Here is an 11,989-nt window from a genome sequence, read left to right on the forward strand (position 1 = left end):
AAGAAGAGCCTGACCGCTTCAGGTTTGCTCCTATAATTGAGGATCCCGACTGATAATTGGCCAGCTGGAAGTCTGTGGGAACCAATGAGCAGCATGACTGGACCCCATAGGTGGAAACCAATCATCTTGTTAGCATCTGAAGAGAAAATTGCAGTTCTATGAATCCTGGATGACCACCAGAGGCAGTGCTTAACACTGGATATCTTCTGTCTCATGACCACGCTGGTTGGATGACCCCAGCCGGGTATAAGTTCCGGTGTCATCTCTGAGATCAGTCCTGCGGAATCTTCTCAGGAGTTCACGAGATTCCGAATGACCAAGAACTTTGGCAGTCATCCAGAATTTATAGATCTGTAGTTACATCCCTAACCTTCGTTCTATATCATCCTTACTGACTGCCAGATGCAGAGCTTAACACTGGATGACATATATCAACATAATCGCAAGGAATCCCAAGTACATACCTCAAACAGCTGAAGCAGAGGAACTTGGCCGAAGAACCACACCCAGTGGATGGGGGTGGCAATGTTTACTCTGTAGTATCTGGTGAATCAGAATCAGCTTTATTGGTGTACGCATACATGGAATTTGACTCCGGTTTCCACTTCGCTCTCAATGTACATACACAAGTTTACAATAGACAAGAAAAAAATATATATAAAAATAAAACAAGGGCAACAAAAAAAAGAACAGATGTAGGTATAAACATTTAACAACTACAATATAAGTATAAATATATATCCAAAAAGTATATATATACATATACTTTATATATAAACATAAACCTATAAACAACAATGACAATGTGAATTGAGGTGATGTGCAAGTGGTGGTAATAGTGCAAACAGTAGTGGTGGTAGTAGTGGTAGTAGTGCAGTTTGACTGATTAATTGTTCATCAGAGTGACGGCCAGTGGAAAGAAGCTGTTCCTGTGTCTGGTGGTTTTGGGGTACAGAGCTCTGTAGCGCCTACCAGAGGGGAGGAGTTGGAATACCTTGTGTCCAGGGTGTGAAGGGTCTGCAGTGATCTTTCCTGCCCGTTCCCTGACTCTGGAGGTGTACAAGTCCAGGATGGAGGGCAGGCTGGAACCAATGATTCTCTCTGCAGACCTGACAGTCTGTTGTAGTCTGTTTCTGTCCTGTTTGGTGGCTGAGCCAAACCACACAGTGATAGAGGAGCAGAGAACACACTGGATGATGGTGGAGTAAAACAGAATCAGCAGCTCCTGAGACAAGTTGAATTTCCTGAACTGGCGCAGGAAGGCTCCTCCTGAAGTCCACTGTCATCTCCACAGTTTTGAGCTTGTTCAGCTCCAGGTTGTTCTGACCACACCAGAGGACCAGCTGTTCAACGCAGACTCATCACCGTCCCTGATGAGGCCGATGACCGTTGTGTTGTCTGCGAACTTCAGGAGTTTAACAGATGGGTCCTCTGAGGTGCAGTCGTTTGTGTAGAAAGAGAAGAGCAATGGGGAGAGCACACATTTTTCCCAGCCTCACCTGCTGCGTCCTGTCTGTCAGGAAGTTTGTGATCCACTGATCACGAGTTTGGGTTTGAGTATTTCCGGGTTGATGGTTTTGAACGCTTGCATAATGACCCTGGGGAGTCGAGGTGTTGCAGCATGTAGTGCAGTCCCATTTGACTGCATCATGCACTAGTAGCAGAGCACAAACATCCATTGTTTTTGGGGACTTAACAAAGCAAACCTCAGCAAAGAACTGCCTAAATACAGACAGCATATTAAGTGTAGTAGTCCTGTAGTTTTACATTTTTTTTAAATATATTATACTATATTTATCCAGTTAAGGGGGAAAATTGTCTCTGCATTTGACCCATCCCTGTATATAGGGAGCAGTGGGCTGCCAATGACAGGCGCCCAGGGAGCCGTTAGGGGTTCAGTGTCTTGTGCAGGGACACTTCGACACATGACACGTAACCGTCGACCTTGCGGTTACCAGACAACCTTCTTAACCCAGTGAGCCACGGTTGCCCCCAAATCCTCTGATGGAGGATTTCTTGGGGACCGGGATGATTGTGGAGCGTTTGAAGCATGAGGGGACTACACACAGCTCCAGTGATCGGTTGAAGATCTGCGTGAAGATGGGGACCAGCTGGTCAGCACAGACTTTCAGGCAGGAGGGGGACATGCCGTCTGGGCCCGGAGCCATCCTGATCTTCTGTCTGTGGAAGAGCCAACTCACATCCTCTTCACAGATCCTCAGTGCCGGTGTGGGGTCGGTTGGGAGAGGTGAGAAGGAGGCAGGGGGTGTAGGTGTTTGTTTGATGACGGGGCAGTTGGGGGGTGTTGAAGTGGGCTTATTAAACCTGCAGTAGAAGGCATTCAGGTCGTCAGCCAGTTGGTGATTGTCCTCAGTGTGGGGGTGGTCTCCTGTAGTTTGTGAGTACTTGCAGTCCTCTCCACACTGACGAGGGGTCGTTGGCTGAAAACTTTTTCTCCAGCTTTTCAGTGTAGCTTCTCTTAGCTACCTTGATCTCCCCTGTCGGTGCGTTTCTGGCCTGGTAGTACAGGATCCTGTCCCCACTTCTGAAGGCCTCCTCCTTAGGCCATGTCCACACTACTCCGTTTCCATTTGAAAACGCATATGTTTTGCTACGTTTACACTGAGCGTCCACACTACGCCGGCGTTTTCGAGTGCCGAAAACGGAGGAGTTTGAAAATGCTCCCAAGGACGGATAAGTTTGAAAACTCCAGGTTGCATTTCCATGTTGACAGTCGGAAACGGATAAGTTTAGAAACGATGATGCCCACACCCGTGTTCGTTACTTGATTGGTTCTCAGCAGTCATGACGTGTCCTTCCCTGATTCGTCACACGCCTATCACGTGACCCTTACCCGGAAGATCACAAACAACAGCATTGATTACCTATTGACTACCAGGTTAATATAACATGGACAACTGATTAAAGGTGTTGCTGACCTTGTTGTCTTTACTAGCAGCTGTTGTGCTGTTAAAGTCTGCATTATTACTGAGGAAGCTGTTAATGGAGCGATTAGTGACCAGCATGACCAGACATGTGTTGACCACATTTATGGACCCATAATCTAGCAAACTGTTACGTGTAAGTGTTGATTTTAAAGTAAATTTGATGTGTGAGAGAGAGATATAGAGCAAGACCTGCAGCGCTGTAACTAAGTCTGAAAAATTAAATGTCTAAAACCTTCTACGAACTGTCTGTTTGAGTTTATAGAGGAAGATTTTAGAGAAGATCTTAAGTATCAAACACAATCTTTCATTATTAAAGACTACTTTATTACTGTCATATTTTTTTTAACTAAGCAACCAATCTACTTCCTGTTCACATCGACACCCACGCGCATGCCCAGTGTACGTGAAGAGTCATGTGATATTCGTTTTCAGGCGTGTTAGTATGGACGGAGATCAATTCGAAAACGATGCTGAAACGCCGTGTGGACAGAGATCGTTTTTGTTTGAAAACGTAGTATGGAGCCTTAGCCCGACGAAGCTGCCTGAGTTTTTCAGTAAACCAGGGTTAACTATTGATATACAGTATGTGTAGAAGGTTTTAGTCAGCACACATATGTCCTCACAGAAACTGATGTACGATGTCACAGTGTCAGTGAGCTCATCCAGGTCTGTAGCAGCAGCCTCGAAAACACTCCAATCAGTGCAGACAAAGCAGGACTGTAGCTCCAGCGTTGCCTCGTTGGTCCATCTCCTCACAGTCTTCACCACAGGCGTTGCAGATTTTAGCTTCTGCCTGTAAGTCAGGAGAAGATGAACCAGACGATCAGAGAGTCCCAAAGCTGCACGGGTGACTGAGCGATATGCATCCTCTATGACAGTTTAGCAGTGGTCCAGTGTGTTTTTGTCCCTGGTGTTACATTTAATATGTTGTCTGTATTTTGGCAGTTCTTTGCTGAGGTTTGCTCTGTTAAAGTCCCCAAGAACAATGAGCAGGGAGTCTGGATGTTTGTGCTGTGTTGGTGATCTGCTCAGCCAGGTGTTGGAGCGCCTCACTCACACAGGCCTGAGGTGGGATGTAGACACCGAGCAGAATAAATGAGGAAAACTCCCGCGGTGAATAAAATGGTTTGCAGTCTATGAAAAGTGTTTCTAAGTGAGGGTTGCATGATTCCTTCAACACTGTTACATCCGTACATTAACCTTCGTTCATATAGAAGCAGATTCCAGCCTTCCCTCGACAGAGCCATTATGCGGTCCGCTCGGAAGAGTTGGAAGCCCGGCAGATGTAATGCGCTGTCCGGGATGTGCACACCAAGCCAGGTTTCAGTGAAGCACAGGTCGGCGGATCTGCTAAAGTCTGTATTTGCTTTGTTGAGGAGCAGCAGTTCATCTATCACCAGATGGATTGACGGGAGCACAGTTCTGAATCCCCGCTGACGCAGTTTAATGAGCGCTCCTGCTCGCTTCCCCCGTCGGCGTCTCTGGTAAATTCCGAGGAGAGCCGCTGCTCCTCCAACTAAAAGCTCTGTAAAGCTTTCCGGTTCAATGAAAAACGGCGAAAAAGTTTGACCAGTGGATTGTCGGATGTTTAAAAGTTCCTCCCTGCTGAATGTGATCAGAGAGGGAGAGCTGGAAACGAGACAAACATACGAGAGAGCGCATACCGAGGCTGCGCCGCCATGAATTCATCTTTTGTGCTCGGTGATGCCCATGAGGCCGCAGCATATACAGTATATCCTCCACAGGCACACCTCTCAGGGTCGCCCATGATGTGGAGATACTCTTGGTAGAATAATAGGCAATGGTCTCCCCTATCCAGTGGGACAGGCGCTATTTCGAAAGAGCACAGCCCTTCTTAGGCCCACCATAACCGACAAAGAGCTGCTCCGACCGCCAAATGCAGGCGGTGGCTTCCACATAAGCTCTGAGGGCCTGCACTGGCCACAGCAGCCTTGACCTCTCCTCTCCTAATGGGGGGTCCAACTGCACAAGCTGGATAGGCTGGTTGAGATATGAGCGTGCAAGCACCTTTGGGAGAAATGCTGCATTAGACCACAAAGTTCCACTCGAGCCACCTGAGTTCCACCTCAGACATGATTCACTCACCGACAGAGCCCCTTTTTGGAAGAGGGACACCATCCTGTGGCTCCGCACTGTGTCATTGTCAACAATAGCATGCTGCCATAAAATAGCGGCCACGTACACCCTCAGGTTAGAGGGAAACCGGCCCTTATCTAGGAAGGACTGCAGAAACTCAAGTATAGCAGGAACGGGGCACTTTACTGGGTTCTGAACCGCACACCAGTCAGAAAACAGCCTCCATCTGTTCTTGTACTGCAGATGGGTAGATGGTGCTCTGGCATGCAGAATAGTCATTCTGACTGGTTCTATGCAGCCAATCAGCAGCAGGTCGGGCCCTCCAGCGGCCTAATCCGACCCCCTAGCTGAGTCAGGAGGTCCATCCTGTCTGGGAGGCGTCAGGGCGTCCTGCAGCAGAGTCCTGGCTGACCATTAGGGGGCCACCAGCAGACGTCTGTGGCACTGTTGAAGCACTCTGAGAAGCATTGGTAAGATTAGAGGAAATGGTGGAAAGGCATAAAGAAGACCCACTGGCCACATGCGAAACAAGCCATACTGACCCAGAGGACTGGTCCTCTCAGAATCAGAACTGTTTAATACCAAGTACGTTATACATTACAAGGAAGGACTATAGGTGAATGGTGTATAACAATAAACACAGTGTAATCGTATGAGACATAATTTTAAAATAATGAAAAACAGTACGTTAAAACAAGTAATATACTTGTTTTAACGTACTGTTATTTGTTTGGTTATCATATTTTATTGTAAATTTTAATATTTTTATCTCCGTCAAGGAGAACCAGCAGGGGCAGTGGGTCGATATCTCCGAAGCAAAGAGCGTCACCTCTGCCCTGCCGAAGAGACCCCAGATCCTGTGCACCACCTCTGGATGAAGCCGCCACTCCACCTGTAGAGGCTTGTGACGGGAGAGGAAATCGGCGCTGGTTCCGTTCTCCTGGTAGATACATTGCCTGTAGTCTGGTCTGACGAGGGGCCGCCTAAGTCAGAAGAGCACGGGACACCTGTGACGACCCTTTCTGCCCTACTGACTCCACATGCCACTGCTAGTTTACGCTCCTCTCTTATGTTGCCTTTAAGTAAATCATTTGTTAATTTGCTTGGTTGTGTGCATCTCACTCTTGTCATGGCCATGTGGCCCCGTTTGTGACAAGTGGGGGCTCGTCCATCCAAATTGGATTTGCTTGATGGTGTTATTTGGTACCGAGTAATAATGGTTGTGTGTGTTTGGGGGATGCATTTTTGGGCAGCAGAGGTTGGTCCTGCAGCCAGCCTGTGTTTACACGAGTTGGAAGGTGTGAACTAGCAGCAGTGAGTACATGGTCCTCTAGTGCAGTGTTTTTCAACCTTTTGAGCCACTGTCCATTTTTTACATTTAAAAGATGAGGGCTGCATCAGCCCTCAACAACCAAAAAAGTTAGAAAAGACGGACTCAGACGTCGGGGTCGTCTGGCAGCTCCTGCAACACCTGACCTGTCTGGGAGAACAGGTAATTGTTCTATTCAACTCCCCTGTGGCAGCACAGCACATAAAACCAAATTATGAACACAGTCAAACATACGGGCACCTTTCTGGGTTTCTCTCCCTCCCTCAGCAGTTACCTGTGTACTCCCGTATCCGGGTGCAACTATCAACCAGGCTCCTCCCGTACAGGCTTTGGGCCAGCTGGTTGATAGTGTCTAAGTCCTGGCTGTCCCCCCTCTCCACCGAGGCACGCCTGTGGTCCTTGTTCCAACTCGTCAGGCCCTCCAGCAGTTAGAGCTGGAAGTTCATGGCACTGGCACCTGGAACATTACAGAGAGAGGAGTGAGGCAAGAAGCAACAGACTCGCAGTGAAGATTAACTTATGTATTCAGGCTTCAGACACTTACCAGGGATGAACCTGTTAAGGTGGAGATAGAATGACTCCAAGGAGGTGGAGCCATGGGAACAACGGTACACCGGCATGGTGACCTGGTGCCCTGGTGCCCTGGTTAGCTGGCCCGTCCTGGTGTACAGCTGCAGCCCTGGTGGATCCTGGATGCACTGGAGGTGGCGGCGCTGGGTGCTCCAGATGCCCTCCACCCTCTCCTGGTCCAGCAGCAGGATAGCCATGCCGTCTCTGGCGGACTTGAAGTGGTCCAGAGTCTCCTCAATGAGACGCTCGGTCTCCTGTGCCCGACGCGTGTGGCGGCAACAGTGCCGAACCATCTCCTTGAGGGAGACCCTGCTCCATGCCCCGGGCCCCTCTGCCTCCTTGGCTCTCTTCAGCAGGGCCTCCTGGTCCTCCTGGTCCCAGGTGTAGATGGAGGCGGAGAGGCATTGCATAAAGTGGGCATAGAGGGGGTGGCTTTCGGTGGTGACCATCGCCACCAATCTCCTCATAAAATGCCCTATCTCCAGCCTGACCACTAGCTGGGTCCACTCTGGGAACAGAGCGGCAGCTGCTGAACCCCCAGTGATTGAGCAGCAGTCCCTGTCCACGTAGAGGACCATAGGTGGCTCCTCCTTAGCCTGCTGGTACCGCCTGACCAGCCCGGAGGTCATCTGCTGCAGGCCGTAGCCCTCGGCCGCAGTGAGGACCGACATGAGCACCTGCCCTTGCTCGTTGCCCACGTTGGTCACCCACTGGATCGTCCCCGCAGCGTGACCAGACAGCTTCCTGGTGATCTACACAATCAGAATCACAATTACTGTATTGATCCCTGTGGGGAAACTGGGAATCTATTCTAAAATAGAAACATACAAAGGGCAAATGAAAGTTAAATACAATGTAAAAATGTCTAAACATTCTACCTTCTTGGTGGAGTCCATTTTTAGGACGGGGCCAAAGACGGAGGTCACCATGACTCGCATCTCCTCCTGCCGGGTGAAGCTGTCGGTAGGGACCAGGTCCATCTCTGGCAGGTCTGGAGGAGGAACAGTTACACCCGGCATCATGGACTTCTTGTAAGTTGACATGAAGCTGATGCAACTGTTCATCCAGGCCGCTGTGTGCTGCTCCACCAGGCAGGAGCGCAGACGGTCGGCACTGTTGCCGAGCAACCCTCCCCTCATCTGCACCAGGACCCTCTTATCACATGATAGCCTGCAGAGCAGATACAATGAGATAGTGGACAGAAAGATAATGACAAAGAACTGGTCAGTTAAACTCTCAGGCTCCTCCCTCCTCACCCCAGAGTTCTCCTTTAAAGTTAGAGTCTTTGATGTACCTGTAGGTGAGCACTGCTGGGAACATCCTCCTGTACTCCTCATCCAGCTGGGACAGAATGCTCCTCGACCACGATGTCAACTTCTTCCCACAGCGGCGACACTCGAGGTACTCCGTGCCCATAAAATACCATCTGTCGCTGTACAAGACCTTGCGAACGGTCTTGTACAGGCCACGTCCAGTCATCCTATGGGCACAGACAGGGCAGCTGATGGTGCACTGCCACATCCTTTGGGGCACCCAGAGGAAGAACGGCCGCTGGAAGAAGGCATCGAAGGAGGCCGGTGGCTGGTAGTACAGCCGGTGGGGTCCAGGCAGATAGTTCCAGGACTGCAGTTCTGTGTTAAGGGTGGGCTTCCCACTCTGGTCCCTGGTGAACAGAGCCCGGCTCACCCACCCATGCTGCACCCTGGGCAGCATGCTCCTCCAGCTCTCTGGGAGAGGAACCTGTAACACAGACAATTATTGAAACAACCGTCACAAAAAGATTACAATTTGCAATATCACATCTGCAATATGTGTGTTTAGATTTGAATCAGAGTACTGACTGGGAGAGGGCCAGATGCTGTCGCAGGGACCGCTGGAGCAGGGACCACTGGTTCATCAGGAGCTACAGACATGATGGTAAAATGAAAAACAACTCCTTTACTCTCATGCTTTTCTTACTGAATCCTGTTAAGACAGGTGAACAGGAAATAAAAAAACCCGGTCACATTGTATGACATTTATTACATGAAACGTGATTCTGCTGTCATCACCTGAAGAAATGGATGGCCCCGAGGAAGAGTATGCCCTTGGGGGAGGAGGAGGTTGGTGGAGCAGACGGTGAGGACGCTGCTTTCTCCTTCTGGTCCCTCCCCATCACGTACCTCTTCAGGTGGTCCATGTGTGAGCCTGTGGACTGCAAGCGGGCTCTCTTGAGCCACATCCTGTAGCTGTGGAGGGATGAAGCCACATTAGATGAAAACAGGAAACGCCTTACAGTGACTCTTTGATTAAGACTCACTCTGTGACTTACCTCTGCACTACAGGATCTGCAGACTCGTAGAACTCCCGGTATGAGAGTCCAGCATGCTCCCCAAATCCCACCCGGCTGCTGTCCAGCGCTCTCTCAGATGAGGGGCCGTCAGACACCCTCCTCTGCTGGACAGCAGACGTCATGCAGGGAAACAGCCTGGCGTACCGGGACAGAGCGTCCTCGTTCTGCTTGATGGGGCTGGTGTCGAGGTCTCCCGACTCACGCTCCTGATGATGAGACACCAGGACCATGATGAGGTATCCCACATCATTGCTGAGAAGCCAGTGGAAGGTCTGTCCTCTGTACTTTCCAAACTGAATCTCATGGCGGCTGAGAACCAGTTTGGTGTCGCCACAGTCCCCTCCAGCAGCAACGACTCGGTCCCTGGCGTCCTGCATTGTGTTCTTCGGCCGGTGGGATCGGACTCCCTCCTGCTGACCGCGAAAGGCATCCGCCTCGGGAAAAGCCTTCAGGATCAGGTCATTTGGCGTGTAGCTAACCCTCAGATTTGGTACATAGTCCATCTGTTCATGAAAGAGAGACAGTAAGAAGACCCAATGAGCCCAGCGATATCACAGTACTGGATATGTAGTACCAATATATAATGTAGTATTCTGATGGGATTAGGATATCATAACATAATAATAATAATAATCACAACCACACAGTTGGAAATGAGAGTCAGAATGCATAATAACACAGTCATTACTGCTGCACAGAATAACTGATCTTCTGTTTCCCAGCGAGCATGTTTCAGGTGAAAATACTTTTTTCACAAGCTATTTGAAGACATTGATTAAATTCACTTTTAAGCATCTTTTCACCATAAAGATGCTCACTGGGATATTACACTGTATGATACTGTATATCGTTTGTATGTTGCTGTATGCCAAACAACGCTTGTTTGTACATCACTTTGTTTTACTTACTTCCTCCTCATTTAAACTCACTTTCTGCCGTGTCTTTTACATGTGAAAAGTCCTGAAAACTAATTTTATAATGTTGAGCTACAGCAACAGAACATAAAGACATGTTTACGTTTACTGTGGGTCCATGATGCAGTACACTAAAGGCTAACATGCTAATGCTACAAGCTAACGTCCAGAGTCTCTGGACCGGTGCTACCCTCAAAGTAGTAGAAGCCGTCTGAGTTCCTGCTCATGCCTGTTCCAGAAGTAAACACACTTGTATTACATGAACGTGCAGGCAGAATGTTCTCAGCTCTCATTACAATGTTCTGGAGCTTCTTGTTGGCAGCACACAGTCTATAAATCCATATTTATCACGTTTTAGAAACATTAAATGTGTTTAAATCATGTCTTCATGTAGACCACATTGACTTTGTAATATACATCCACAGTAACCAACACCATGAACATTTTTAAAACCTTATAATCCCGAATCTTGCGACGCCCAATTGGACGTGAAGAAGAGCATCATATAAATCACTTTTCAGAAACGAATATAATGACTTTTACCCACAAGCTATATACCTACTTAATGACGAGATTCTGAGAAAAAATACAAAAAAAGTCATTTTACTCACTCAAAACACAATTATACACAAAGTAATATATATACTACCAAGTTCTAGCACAATACCAAAACTCTGGTGCAGAAGTTCAACCTCTTCATTTTGAAGATTGTGTGGAAAATACTCATATTTGGGAAAGTAATATATTGTTAATAAATATGTTAGGAATACACTTAGTTATGTTACTGTCCCATCATTTAGATATTTTAGGTCTTTCTTATAAGAGAAAGCATATGGACAATGTGTGATAAAAACTGTATCAATGACCAGCTAAAGCAGTGTGCCTGCAAAAGACAAAACCCACCCAGCCACAACCTGTTCACTCTGCTGCCGTCTGATAAGAGATACTTCAGAGCAGCTTCTTTCCTCTGGCTGAGATTCATTAACTCAGGGGTGTCAAACTCATTTTCACTCTGGGCCACATCAGCATCACGGTCGTCCTCAAAGGGCCGGTTGTAAATGTTAGACTGTGTAAATGTAACTACTCCTAACATATTGGTAAATAACTGTCTCTGCATTTGATTATTGTTTATTCAAGTGTAAAAATATTGTACATGCAGTTATATAAATGTAAACATATATTTAAGCACATTTCTGTTATTATAACTTAAATCCTTTTAATTTAGTGTTAAGAAACCCACATTACTCTATCAAACGTTTAAAGAAAATAGCAAAGACAAATATCAAACAAGTTATTACAATAACTTTGTTCAAAGCTTAAAATCCTTTCAAGGGTGCGTTTGCACAATCCCACATGAAGTATTTCATGTGTTGTAAAGCCATGTTAAAGTAGTCTTCAATGTACTCACAATCCATTTATCTTAAATGTAGAGTAACCAGCCAAAGAGCTGCTTCTATGACTGTGTGTTTAAGTATCTCATCATTTTGACTTTCTATCTCATCATTTTGACTTTCTATCTCATCATTTTGACTTTCTATCTCATCATTTTGACTTTCTATCTCATAATTTCGACTATGGGGATATTTTTATTATCAAGTCTAACTTAATTAATTTTCTTTTTTGCTGGCGGATTCGCGGGCCATATAAAATGACATGGCGTGCCCTGAGTTTGAGACCCCTGCCTTAACTCATGCACATATGATATAGTGAGGTTTTTTGTGTGCGTTTTCTTATGCAGCAAAATGGAAAAACTCGTCGCGCTACCCTGTTGTGCAATGACAGTAAATTAAACTTGTAA

This window comes from Pholis gunnellus, assembly GCF_910591455.1.
Source record: "Pholis gunnellus genome assembly, chromosome: 12".
NCBI lineage: Eukaryota > Metazoa > Chordata > Actinopteri > Perciformes > Pholidae > Pholis > Pholis gunnellus.